The 13,695-nt window shown below is 41.0% G+C and overlaps 1 pseudogene; it reads right to left on the bottom strand.

Annotated features, from left to right (window-relative positions):
* Positions 1-218: 218 nt before the first annotated feature.
* On the bottom strand, positions 219-942 carry LOC108405960 (leucine-rich repeat-containing protein 57 pseudogene; annotated as a pseudogene).
* Positions 943-13,695: the final 12,753 nt, after the last annotated feature.

The raw sequence follows: 13,695 nt of genomic DNA, 5'->3' as shown, positions 1-13,695 counted from the left end.
AAGATTAACATTGTCCTTTGCCGTAGGCATGACTCAAAACGGAAGACTTGCTCTCTCTTGATTCCTTTTAGCTTGAGATGAGCCCTAGAAAGGAAAAAGTCATTGAGTGGAACATAATCTCCTGGAGTGTCATCTCCTTACTGCAGATACCTTTGACAACAGGAGCCATTAGTTCAGCCGGACTGCAATGGGCTCCAAGCCAGTGTTCTCTCAGGACCTCATGCTCCCAGGGAACATCGTGCAGACCTCCTCCTGGTGGCCGTGAACCTCTCCATGTACTTACTGTGTCCTTCCAGTCCTTGAAGTCACTTTATTTCAAAAAGGTTGCCTTCCACAGCAAGCAGACAGACCTGGGAATCACTGAGGATGCTCTGTGGAAGCACACTGAGCTCAAGTCAGTTCTCTTCCAGGCGAAGAACTTTAAGGCGAGGACAGCAAGATATCTTTACTGAGATCTGAGATTTCTGGCTCTGGTTGAGGTTGAGTTCAGTGACTTGCAGCTCCCCCACTGTGTCAGGTATGCTCCAAATCTGGCCCTTGGAGAGATCCACCACAGGCAGGTGCCGTGAGTTACAAAGTTAGGGTGGTAGTGCTCGAAGCTGGTTCCCAGAGGGGCTCAGGGTCTTGAGGGCAGACAGCTGCCAAAGGTAGATGGCAGATCTCTCAAGTGATTGTTGTAGAGCCCTAGTGTCTCTAGTTCTTTCAGACGGCATAACTCATCAGGAAGAACAGTTGGTTTGTTGTTCAAGGAGAGGCTCTTCAGCAGAGTGAATTTCCCTATAACCATACGTGGATCTTGGTGTTGGACAAGTTGATGGTCCTGAGATTTCTTGTCAGCTTCTGCAGCTCTGCAAGAAACTCGGTCAGCCCATGGCCCTTCAGCTGAAAGACACCTATTTTCTGTGCGGTTTCTACATGAGTGTGGAGGGCACTATGTCCCATCCTAAGCTGCAGCTTAGGTCGTCTAGGCACCGCTCCGAGAGGTGCGTCCCAGCCCTGGCTGCAGTGAACCCCTACATAATTTCATGGTTTTTTAATAATGACGGACACAACTCTAAAACTGCTGTTTATGTGTCCTTCACAAATAATGAGCAGTTATGGAAGCAACTTTTTGTGCGTGACTTTAACACACCCTACTTAATGAATTCCTTCTCTTGAGAGCATCAAATGTTCCGCAGAGATAGACTGTCACCCAAAGGGAATAATCTAATGTCCTAAAAGGTCTAATTCTTTTCCAAAAAAAAAAAAGGCAAAACAAAACACTACAGCAAAGTCATTACTATAAAGACAACTATTATTAAGCACTTTAAAGATGAGAAAAATGGCAGTGCCAAGAAGGGAAATAGTTCCGCCCTTCTGGAGAAACAAATGGTATCCCAGGAGTTCAAACCTTTTGACAGTTGAAATATTTTTTCATTAAACCAGGTAATTTGTGTATACAAAGTTCCTTTGAATGGCTTTCCCCTTTAGTTAATTAACCATTTATTGAGAACAGCCTTATAAGTCAGGTGGAAAAGAAAAGTACAAGAACCCTGAGTTTGGTAAGCCTCTATTTGGGGAACGCGTTAGGTCTAAGGTCACTGTGGTTAAAATCTGAATCAACATTTAGAGTACAGTTTAGATGTCACTCTCTCCAGAAATTCCTTCCTGAGCTTTCCTCAAGACAGCACTAAACAGCCCCCTGCCCCATCTCCACCCCAGGATTCTGACAGAACTTACCCCACCCCTGCCCACATTCTAGTATGTTCTGGTACCCATCCCACATGGAGATGCACTTCCCTTGTCTGTACCCACTGGCCGGGGTCTGTCTTGCTCAGAACACTGAGTACTTAGCCAAGCAGCTGGTACATAAAAGGCATAGATACATTTGTAGAATAAATGTATTTTTTGTAAAGGACATTCATAGAAATGAAACTCAACAGTTAGGAAGCACTGAAGATCCGTTAATTCACACTGCAGAGAGGAGTACCTGGGGAAGCTTACTGAAATTTACCAGGGCAGGATTCTGGCAGATCTCATGCTTCCATTTGTGATGCTTCCACTTTGAATCAGCCATTTCCACTAAAGGCAGCCCTGCTTCTGAAGAAGCGGAGAGGCTTCCTACCAAATGGTAACAGAGCCCTCAACTCAAGCAACATTGATTCCTCTTTCACCACACATTAGAAAGAACCCTCCTTTTTAAAATGACTGAGAAATACCATTTCAGTAAGATTGTATGGTAGGGCTGAAAGGGGATGGCAATACCAGAAAGGGCTCCCCTCTAGAGAAGGAGGCTCAGGGGTCTGGAGGGCCATGGTGGACCTATGACTACCAACAGCCAGGATGCCTGGGAGGGGGCAGCAGGCTGTGGGGCTCTGTACCCTGCCCACCGTGTCCAGAGGGCCCTCCCAGGAGCAGGCATAAACCCACATCCTTAGTCACTGTCCCAGCCCAGGAATGGACCTCAGGGAGGGATAAAACCCTTTGGTTTAAGGTTCTACTCAACCTCAGGTCAGAGTTTGGAAATGACTTTCTCCAGGAGATGGTCTAAGCTGAGGCTGGGGATGTTTGGGGACCAAGGTCAGGTCAAGGACACAGCCTGGCCCCAGCCCCCAAAAGCCCAGGGGCTTCAACACCTTCTAGTTGTTCTGATTAAGTAGGATCAGGAACGCAGAGCCAGTGAGCACTCATGGGGCAGACGAGAGCAGGAAGGGCCTTGCAGCCAGGCCCCGAGGTGGGTTCCTTCTGCAGGAGAGCTCCCATGCCACTCCACTGATCTCCGCTTCAGAGTCCAGCCTGCACCTTCACACAGATGGAAGCAAGAGCCCTCACGCTAGTGGTTCTCAGCTGTGTCTAAAGTTGGGTGGGGATACTGTTTAAAAACGCAAACTCCTGGCATCACCCCAGAATTACCAGAGCCCTAGGGAATTCTGCTGCAGGTGGTGCACAAACCACACTCCACTCAGTAGGATGACTCGGATCATCCTGGAGCCCACAGGGCATGGCCTTGAGCTGGACCCCAGCCTCTCACAGGTAGCGCCTCTTGCCCTGGGAGAAACTTGCTTTTCTTTTGGGCATCTTAAGCCCTTCTCTTTTACGGAGAAGGAGACAATATGGGACTTTCTATAAAACACTGGAAACTGATCTTGTTTTGCTTTGGGGTGACATGAAGAGTAGTAATTGGACCTTTTGTTTTCTTTGTCTTGATTATCCATTTTTGCAAGAAAGTGAATACCAAGCAAAATACAAATGGGTATAGAAAATTCTGCCAAACTCAGCAGTATCTTTAAAAGTAAATGCAGCACTACAAACAGAAAAGTCCCCAGGGACACACACCAGGCCTGCTTTGTGCAGTGGGGCCAACAGGCAGCCGCGGCCCCAGCCTCAGACTCTGCTGCCACCCAGGTAATATGGGTCACACGTTACAAATCTCAGCAAGAGCAAACCTTTATTTTACCCCGTCTCACCTTTCACTTCTTTCTAAAAACAGCTTTACTGAGATATCATTTACATACCAAATAATTCACCCACTTAAAGTGTGCAAGTCAGTGCCTTTGGGAATATTATTAACTTTCAAAAATTGAGGTAAATATATATATATCATAAAATTAGCTATTTTCATGATTTTTAAGTGTAAGATTCAGCAAGTGGCATTGAATATACTCACAATGTAGTACAACCATCACCACTATCTATCTCCAAAACATTTCATCAACCCTAAGCAGAAACTCTGTGACCTTTCAACACCCAATCTCCGTTCCGCCCAGGCCACCATCATTTGCCTCCCTCTCTGAGTGTGACTCCTCGAGGTTCCTCATGTAAGTGGAATCGTACAAGTTCTGCCTCTCCGTGTCTGGGTTATTTCAGGGTTCATTCCTATCGCAGCATGTGTCTGAACTCCATTCCTTATTACGGTTGAATGATATACCATTGCATGTGTATGTCACAGCTTGGGCATCGATTCTTCTGTAAATGAACACTTAAATGGTTTCCACTCTCAGTTATTGTGAAAAACGCTGCTGTGAACGTGCACGTATCCTATCCCTGCTTTCAGTTCTTTCAGCTGCATCCCTAGGAGTGGAATCGCCGGATGAAGGGGTTACTCTATATTAGCTTTTTGAGGAACCGTCAAACTGTTTTCCACAGTGCCTACACCATTTTACTTTCACACCAACAATGACAGTCCCAGCCTTTCCACATTCTGTTGAAAAGAAAAAATTATCCCCACCCTGATGGGTGTGAACTGGGCTTTTTGTGGTTTTGATTTGCATTTCCCAAATGACTGGTGATGCTGAGCGCCTTCTTGTGTCCTTATGGAGCATTTGTCTATTTTCTTTGGAGGAATATCTATTCAGCTCCTTTATCCATTTCTTAATTGGCTTGTTTGTCATTTGTTGTTGAGTCATAGGGGTTCCTTATATATTCTGGATCTTAAGCCCTTGTCAGATACATGATTTCCAAATATTTTCTCTCTCCCATTCAGTAGGCTGTCTTTTCACTTTCTCGATAATGTCCTTTGATGCATTTTAAATCTTTACATGAGAGTCAGTAGCTCAGTGAATGCTATCAGTACTAGCCATTGCATAAAAGGAAATAGAGGATCATTGAGATTTGGCTGTCTCTGACATTACTGGTGAATTTTATAAACTCTTCAATGGACAAGACATCTTCGAAAAACTTTACATTTTCTATCAGCCTACCACTTTGATGATAGTGTTCCAACATCAGAATAACAAAGGGTTTTTCTTCTGTGCTCCAAACCTTCTCAAACTTCACTCTACTGGGTTCCCAAGCTAGCCTAATAGGGGCCCCATGATAAAAATAGGGGAGAATTCTTTTGATGTTTTAAAATGATAATTTAAAAGAAGAAAGTGTTTTGAATCTTGTCTTTCTCTTGTATTGTTTTCTCCTGCTTTTTGCACATAGATTCTTCCTCCCACCTTGCTGGTGGTTTTTGTTCTCAGGTTTAATCCTTGATAGTAAAACTAGTATTTTTCTTTTTTCCTTATTTTCTCTCTCTCTTTTTTCCCACTGGAGTGTCCACTAAAACTTATAAAGGTGATACTGCTTAATAAGATATAGTCTTAGCAGAACTCAGAATAGAAATCATTTTTCAGGCGACTTCTGACGTTTGATAAAAAAAGAAGTTTGGAAACCACATTAACTGTTTTAATTCACACTCAGAAAAACATCAATGACCCTCCCTTGGACTGATAATATTTTAATAATGTAGTGTATGACTGCATGCAAAGACTTTCAAATTTTATCTTCAAATATATCTTAGGTATTTTCATACCATGTAGGAGACAAAGGGCCATCATCCATATGTTGTAACTACAGAAAATAAATCAATGTTCATAATGTGACTTGCAGGGGTCATGTAGCGAACTGGCCCAGGGATTAACCATGAAACTGGGGAGTCAGAATTCCTCAGCTGCCATCACCCTGCCCCACTCTTTACAGTTCTTAGATCATAAGCAGACCTTCAACAGAAGAGCACAGAACCCCCTGACTTGGCTGACTTCATCCTGACAGGATGGAATCCCTTCATCCTGAAGTCAGCAGCAGGAGATGGGCTGAGGAGAGAGGGTGGGGGCTGACATGGCTGTCTTAGGACTTTCTACACCCACCCAGCAGCCCGGGAAGGTACAAAGGTTGTTCTCTGGCAAATCAGAGGTTGTAAGCCCCTGAACTCTTCGGCAGGCACCTTCCTGTCTTTCCACATGCTTCCTAACACTGAGTATGGCTCAGACTCTGTCCTCTCCCTCCTGGCTTCTGGGGCAGATTGGATAGTGACTTTGGAAGACAGAAGCACAGAGGGAAGGAATAGGCGTCTTCTTAAAACTGGTGTCCTGAAAAGGAGCAAAACCTGGCATTCTGAGCCTGATGATCTTCTGATAATGGCAATAACCGGTCCTGCATTGTTTTCAACTTTTTTGACTATGACCTCCAGTAAGAAATATATTTCACATTGTGACCCACTATACACACACTCACATACACACAAATATCTAAAACAAAAAGTATGCAAAGCAATACTTGCGACATGCCTTGCATTCTGATATTTTAACTATTTTTATTACAATTATTTAGAAAATTCAGGTTGTGACACACAGAATTGATCTCAAAGCCTGCTACTGGGCTGCAGGAGTCTGAAATCACTACGTTACCGTCACAAAGACAGTGAATATGAGGGCTTCCCTCTCCTGCTTAATTCTGCAGTTCCCGCTTTGGGCTTTTGTTCAGAAAGTCATTTACTCCTAGATTTCTGCATCATTTCTGACAGGCATGGATCAGAATGTAGAATCCATTCACAAATGTCTGATGAAGTTTCCCCACAACTCTACCCAGCAGACCTGCCCTCTGCTGCAGCCGCACTGTGGGGAGTGGACGTTGCCGGGCCTGGGAGGCTTGGCTTGTTCTGGCCCTGGCCCTCTCACTCTGGGGCTCTTAATTTTTTCATTTTCACTTGTTTTTGAGGTATCATTGACATTACATTAGGCTCAAGTGTACAACATAATGATTCAATCTCTGTATATTGTGAAATGACCGTCTCAGTGAGTCTAGCTAACATCCATTACCTTACATAGTTACAAAAACTTTTTTTCTCGTGATGAGAACTTTTAAGATCTACTCTCAGAGTATTCTCCTTATAGTTATTTCTAGTTTCATACCATTGTGGTTGGAAAATATGCTTGATATGATTTCGATCGTCTTAAATTTATTAAGACTCATTTCACAGCCTAACATCCTAGAGAATATTCCTTGCGCATTTCAGAAGAATGTGCCTCTGGATAGAATACTCTGTGCATATCTATTAAGTCCATCTGGTCTAATGTGTGATCAAGGGTGATGCTTCCTCATTGATTTTCTTTCTGGATGATGTGCCCTTTGATGTAAATGGAGTGTTAAAAATCCCCTAATATTATCGTTTTGCTGTCTATTACACCTTTTAGGTCTGTTGATATTTGCTTTATATATTCAGGTACACCTGTTAGATGCAGAAGTATTTACTAATGTCATATCCCCTTGTTGGATTTACGCCTTTATCATCATGTTATGCCCTCTTTGTCTCTTATTACGGTCTTTTTTTTAAAGCCCATTTTTCCCGATGCAAGTACAGCTCCCCCACTCTCTTCCAGTCTTGCTTGAAACGCCTTTTCCCATCCCTCCCCTTTCTCTTCCTGTGAGTCCTCACATCTGAAGGCAGCATATAGATGGGTCTTGAGTTTTCATCCATTCAGCCACTTTATGTCATTTTGATTGGAGCACTTAGTCCTTTTGCATTTAATTATTGACAGGTACTTATTACCACTGCGTTCATTGTTTTCTGGCTGTTTTGTATTTCCTCTGTTCCTTTCTAATTCTCTTGCTCTCTTCCTTTGTGGTTTGATGACTTTCTTTAGGACTATGTTTCAGTTCCTTTCTCTTTATCATTAGTATCTACTAGAGGGTTTTGCTTTGTGGTTACCATGAGGCTTACATATAGCAACTTATGTTTATAACAGTATATTTTAAGTTGATAACAAGTTCATTTGAATGCATTCTAACGCTCTATACTTTTACTTCCCAACCCCACCCATGTTTTATGTTTTTGAAGTCACATTTTCCATCTTTTTATCTTGTGTATCACTTAACTAATTATTGTAGTTATAGTTACTTTTACTACTTTTGTCTTTTAACCTTCATGCCAGCTTTATAAGTGAATAATCCTCTACATTTACTATATATTTACTGTATATGAGATTTATTCTTTCATATGTTTTTTTGTTACAAATTGGCACCCTTTGTTTTAAAGAGGTCCCTGTAAGGTTTCTCATAGGCCAGTTTAGTGGTGATGACCTCCTTCAGCTTTTGCCTCTCTGGAAAACTCTTTACGCCCCTTTCAGTCCTGAGAAAACTTTGCTGGTAGCATATACTTGGTTGGAAGTTTTCTTCTTCAATAGTCTGAACATACCATGCCCCTCCCTTCTGACCTGTAAAGTTCCTACTGAAAAAATCTGCTGATTGTCTTATGGTGGGAGGGGTCCCTTGTACCTAACAGGTTGATTTATCTTGCTGCTTTTAAGATTTTCTCCTTGTCTTTAACTTTTTTTTTTTTTTTTTTTTTTTTTTTTTTTTATGAACAATTTAATGAAATCACTGTGATAACTGACATGAAAAGGACAAATTCTTTTTTTTTTTTTTTTTTTTTTTTTTTTTTTTTTTTTTGAGAGGGCATCTCTCATATTTATTGATCAAATGGTTGTTAACAACAATAAAATTCAGTATAGGGGGGTCAATGCTCAATGTACAATCATTAATCCATCTCAAGCCTAATTCTCGTCAGTCTCCAATCTTCTGAAGCATAACGAACAAGTTCTTACATGGTGAACGAATTCTTACAGAGTGAATAAATTCTTACATGGTGAACAGTACAAGGGCAGTCATCACAGAAACTTTCGGTTTTGATCATGCAATATGACCTATAAACCATCAGGTCAAATATGAATATTCATTTGATTTTTGTACTTGATTTATATGTTGATCCCACATTTCTCCTATTATTATTATTATTTTTATTTTTAATAAAATGCTGAAGTGGTAGGTAGATGCAAGATAAAGGTAGAAAACATAGTTTAGTGCTGTAAGAAGGCAAATGTAGATGATCAGATGATCAGGTGTGTGCCTATGGACTAAGTATTAATCCAGGCTAGACAAGGGCAGCAAGACATCCACGGATGCAGAAGATTTCTCTCAAAGCAGGGGGGGTGAGGTTCTGAGCCTCACCTCTGTTGATCCCCAAATTCTCACCTGATGGCCCCCCTGCGACTGTGCCTGTCTTAGGTTGTTCCTCCCTTGAGGAATCTTACCCGTCTCTGGCTAACCAGTCATCTTCCGGGGCCATACAGGGAAATGTAAAGTTGGTAAGTGAGAGAGAAGCCATATTGTTTGCAAAGGTTAGCTTTTTACTTCTTTGCAGATTTATGCCCTGTGGCTTCTATGCCCAGCACTTGTCTCGAGGTATCTTTACCACCTGGAGGAATTATGATACTCGGTAAATTCGATATGAGGCACGAATTCTATTTAAAGTTTGTAATTAGGAAGGAAGAAGAAAAGCTATAGATGTAGCATATGAAGGAAACTTGGGAGGATTGATTATTTCTTTGACATATCTTCTTGTATAGTACCTTAAGTATGTATAGGTTTTAAACTACTAACTAATTTGCACACACATATTGACATAATAGGAATACGGTGACATAAAGAAAGCAAATCTATAATCACCAGCCATCTCCAGTGAAGCCAAGAAAACCATTTAGGCACCCTAGGCATTTGTGAAAATTTATCTATGATATGATGGATATTTTCCAACTGTACTTGAACCATCAGACAAATTAAAGCAGCCCATTTCTGGGATCTGTTCACATCCCATATGTTCTTTTAACCATAGATAGTCTATAGTCATGAGATTTTGGGGTGCTACAACTTGCACCCCTCCCAACTCCTGGTTGAGTTCCAACAGTACAGATCCAGTCAAATTCGTTGTCTCACTGTATGCACATGCCAGCCTAGACATCTCCCTCCTCCTTCTCATGGCAAGTCCAGGAGATGGTGGGCTGGATGCAGCCACAACCGCAGCATCGTCCGGATCCCTGTGGAGGCTTTTTGATGATCATCCCCCGGCACGAGTCCTCCAGAGAGTGCTGATGCCGGAAGCTCCTCCTCATATCGTATCTTAGTTCATTTTCTGGGTATCCAAGCTAGGCCTTGATCTTCTGCGTAGAAACAAACAGACCCTTTGCCCACACTTTGACATGCCCTCTATACCACTGTGCAGAACTCATTGGAGGTCAGCACACAGTAACTGCTTTTTTTTTTTTTTTTTAATTAAGAGAAAGGAATATTATCAGAAAAGAGTACCTCCATAGCTGATCATCTGACACCCTTTAAGTGATCAACATTAAGGATATTTAAAGCATGCATTGATCTTTGATTTACCAATAGTTTTATCCTGTTAAGGAGTAATCCCCCTTTTCTTTCTTTCTTTCTTTTTTTTTTTTTTTAAATTTTTAATCTACACTTACCTGAAGAATACTATGTTTACTATGCTCTCCCCTATATCAGGTCCCCCCTAACAACCACATTACGGTTACTGTCCATCAGCTTAGCAAAATGTTGTAGAGTCACTACTTGTCCTCTCTGTGTTGTGCAGCCCACCCTACCCTTTCTCCCTCCCCCCCATGCATGCTAATCTTAATACCCCCCTTCTTCTTCCCCCCCCTTATCCCTCCCTGCCCACCCATCCTCCCCAGTTCCTTTCCCTTTGGTACCTGTTAGTCCATTTTTGGGTTCTGTAATTCTGCTGCTGTTTTGTTCCTTCAGTTTTTCCTTTGTTCCTATACTCCTCAGATGAGTGAAATCATTTGGTATTTCTCTTTCTCCGCTTGGCTTATTTCACTGAGCATAATACTCTCCAGCTCCATCCATGTTGCTGCAAATGGTTGGATTTTTCCACTTCTTATGGCTGAGTAGTATTCCATTGTGTATATGTACCACATCTTCTTTATCCATTCATCTACAGATGGACATTTAGGTTGCTTCCAATTCTTGGCTATTGTAAATAGTGCTGCGATAAACATAGGAGTGCATCTGTCTTTCTCAAACTTGATTGCTGCGTTCTTAGGGTAAATTCCTAGGAGTGGAATTCCTGGGTCAAATGGTAGGTCTGTTTTGAGCATTTTGATGCACCTCCATACTGCTTTCCACAATGGTTGAACTAATTTACATTCCCACCAGCAGTGTAGGAGGGTTCCCCTTTCTCCACAGCCTCGCCAACATTTGTTGTTGTTTGTCTTTTGGATGGCAGCTATCCTTACTGGTGTGAGGTGATACCTCATTGTAGTTTTAATTTGCATTTCTCTGATAATTAGCGATGTGGAGCATCTTTTCATGTGTCTCTTGGCCATCTGTATTTCTTTTTTGGAGAACTGTCTGTTCAGTTCCTCTGCCCATTTTTTAATTGGGTTATTTGTTTTTTGTTTGTTGAGGCGTGTGAGCTCTTTATATATTCTGGACGTCAAGCCTTTATCAGATCTGTCATTTTCAAATATATTCTCCCATACTGTAGGGTTCCTTTTTGTTCTATTGATGGTGTCTTTCGCTGTACAGAAGCTTTTCAGCTTAATGTAGTCCCACTTGCTCATTTTTGCTGTTGTTTTCCTTGCCCGGGGAGATATGTTCAAGAAGAGATCACTCATGTTTATGTCTAAGAGGTTTTTGCCTATGTTTTTTTCCAAGAGTTTAATGGTTTCGTGACTTACATTCAGGTCTTTGATCCATTTTGAGTTTACCTTTGTATATGGGGTTAGACAATGGTCCAGTTTCATTCTCCTACATGTAGCTGTCCAGTTTTGCCAGCACCATCTGTTGAAGAGACTGTCATTTTGCCATTGTATGTCCATGGCTCCTTTATCAAATATTAATTGACCATATATGTTTGGGTTAATTTCTGGGGTCTCTAATCTGTTCCACTGGTCTGTGGCTCTGTTCTTGTGCCAGTACCAAATTGTCTTGATTACTATGGCTTTGTAGTAGAGCTTGAAGTTGGGGAGTGAGATCCCCCCTACTTTATTCTTCTTTTTCAGGATTGCTTTGGCTATTCGGGGTCTTTGGTGTTTCCATATGAATTTTTGAATTATTTGTTCCAATTCATTGAAGAATGTTGCTGGTAATTTGAGAGGGATTGCATCAAATTTGTATATTGCTTTCGGCAGGATGGCCATTTTGACGATATTAATTCTTCCTAGCCATGAGCATGGGATGAGTTTCCATTTATTAGTGTCCCCTTTAATTTCTCTTAAGAGTGACTTGTAGTTTTCAGAGTATAAGTCTTTCACTTCCTTGGTTAGGTTTATTCCTAGGTATTTTATTCTTTTTGATGCAATGGTGAATGGAATTGTTTTCCTGATTTCTCTTTCTATTGATTCGTTGTTAGTGTATAGGAAAGCTACAGATTTCTGTGTGTTGATTTTGTATCCTGCAACTTTGCTGTATTCCGATATCAGTTCTAGTAGTTTTGGAGTGGAGTCTTTAGGGTTTTTTATGTACAGTATCATATCATCTGCAAATAGTGACAGTTTAACTTCTTCTTTACCAATCTGGATTCCTTGTATTTCTTTGTTTTGTCTGATTGCCGTGGCTAGGACCTCCAGTACTATGTTAAATAACAGTGGGGAGAGTGGGCATCCCTGTCTGGTTCCCGATCTCAGTGGAAATGCTTTCAGCTTCTCGCTGTTCAGTATAATGCTGGCTGTGGGTTTATCATATATGGCCTTTATTATGTTGAGGTACTTGCCCTCTATTCCCATTTTGCTGAGAGTTTTTATCATGAATGGATGTTGAATTTTGTCAAATGCTTTTTCAGCATCTATGGAGATGATCATGTGGTTTTTGTCTTTCTTTTTGTTGATGTGGTGGATGATGTTGATGGATTTTCGAATGTTGTACCATCCTTGCATCCCTGGGATGAACCCCACTTGGTCATGGTGTATGATCCTTTTGATATACTGTTGAATTCTGTTTGCTAATATTTTATTGAGTATTTTTGCATCTACGTTCATCAGGGATATTGGTCTGTAATTTTCTTTTTTGGTGGGGTCTTTGCCTGGTTTTGGTATTAGGGTGATGTTGGCTTCATAGAATGAGTTTGGGAGTATTCCCTCTTCTTCTATTTTGTGGAACACTTTAAGGAGAATGGGTATTATGTCTTCTCTGTGTGTCTGATAAAATTCCGAGGTAAATCCGTCCGGCCCCGGGGTTTTGTTCTTGGGTAGTTTTTTGATTACTGTTTCAATTTCTTTGCTTGTAATTGGTTTGTTTAACTTTTGTGTTTCTTCCTTGGTCAGTCTTGGGAGGTTGTATTTTTCTAGGAAGTTGTCCATTTCTTCTAGGTTTTCCAGCTTGTTGGCATATAGGTTTTCATAGTAGTCTTTAATAATTCTTTGTATTTCTGTGGAGTCTGTCGTGATTTTTCCATTCTCATTTCTGATTATGTTGATTTGTGTTGACTCTCTTTTTCTCTTAATAAGTTGGGCTAGAGGCTTATCTATTTTGTTTATTTTCTCAAAGAACCAGCTCTTGGTTTCGTTGATTTTTGCTATTGTTTTATTCTTCTCAATTTTGTTTATTTCTTCTCTGATCTTTATTATGTCCCTCCTTCTGCTGACTTTAGGCCTCATTTGTTCTTCTTTTTCCAGTTTTAATAATTGTGATGTTAGACTATTCATTTGGGATTGTTCTTCCTTCTTCAAGTGTGCCTGGATTGCTATATACTTTCCTCTTAAGACTGCTTTCGCTGCATCCCACAGAAGTTGGGGCTTAGTGTTGTTGTTGTCATTTGTTTCTATATATTCCTTGATCTCTATTTTGATTTGTTCATTGATCCATTGATTATTTAGTAGCATGTTGTTAAGCCTCCATGTGTTTGTGAGCCTTTTTGTTTTCTTTGTAGAATTTATTTCTACTTTCATACCTTTGTGGTCTGAAAAATTGGTTGGTAGAATTTCAATATTGTGGAATTTACTGAGGCTCTTTTTGTGAGCTAGTATGTGGTCTATTCTAGAGAATGTTCCATGTGCACTTGAGAAGAATGTATATCCTGTTGCTTTTGGATGTAAAGTTCTATAGATGTCTATTAGGTCCATCTGTTCTAGTGTGTTGTTCAGTGCCTGTGTG

This window comes from Manis javanica, chromosome 1, assembly GCF_040802235.1.
Source record: "Manis javanica isolate MJ-LG chromosome 1, MJ_LKY, whole genome shotgun sequence".
NCBI classification, from domain to species: domain Eukaryota; kingdom Metazoa; phylum Chordata; class Mammalia; order Pholidota; family Manidae; genus Manis; species Manis javanica.
This window is presented reverse-complemented; position numbering and strand designations above follow the sequence as displayed.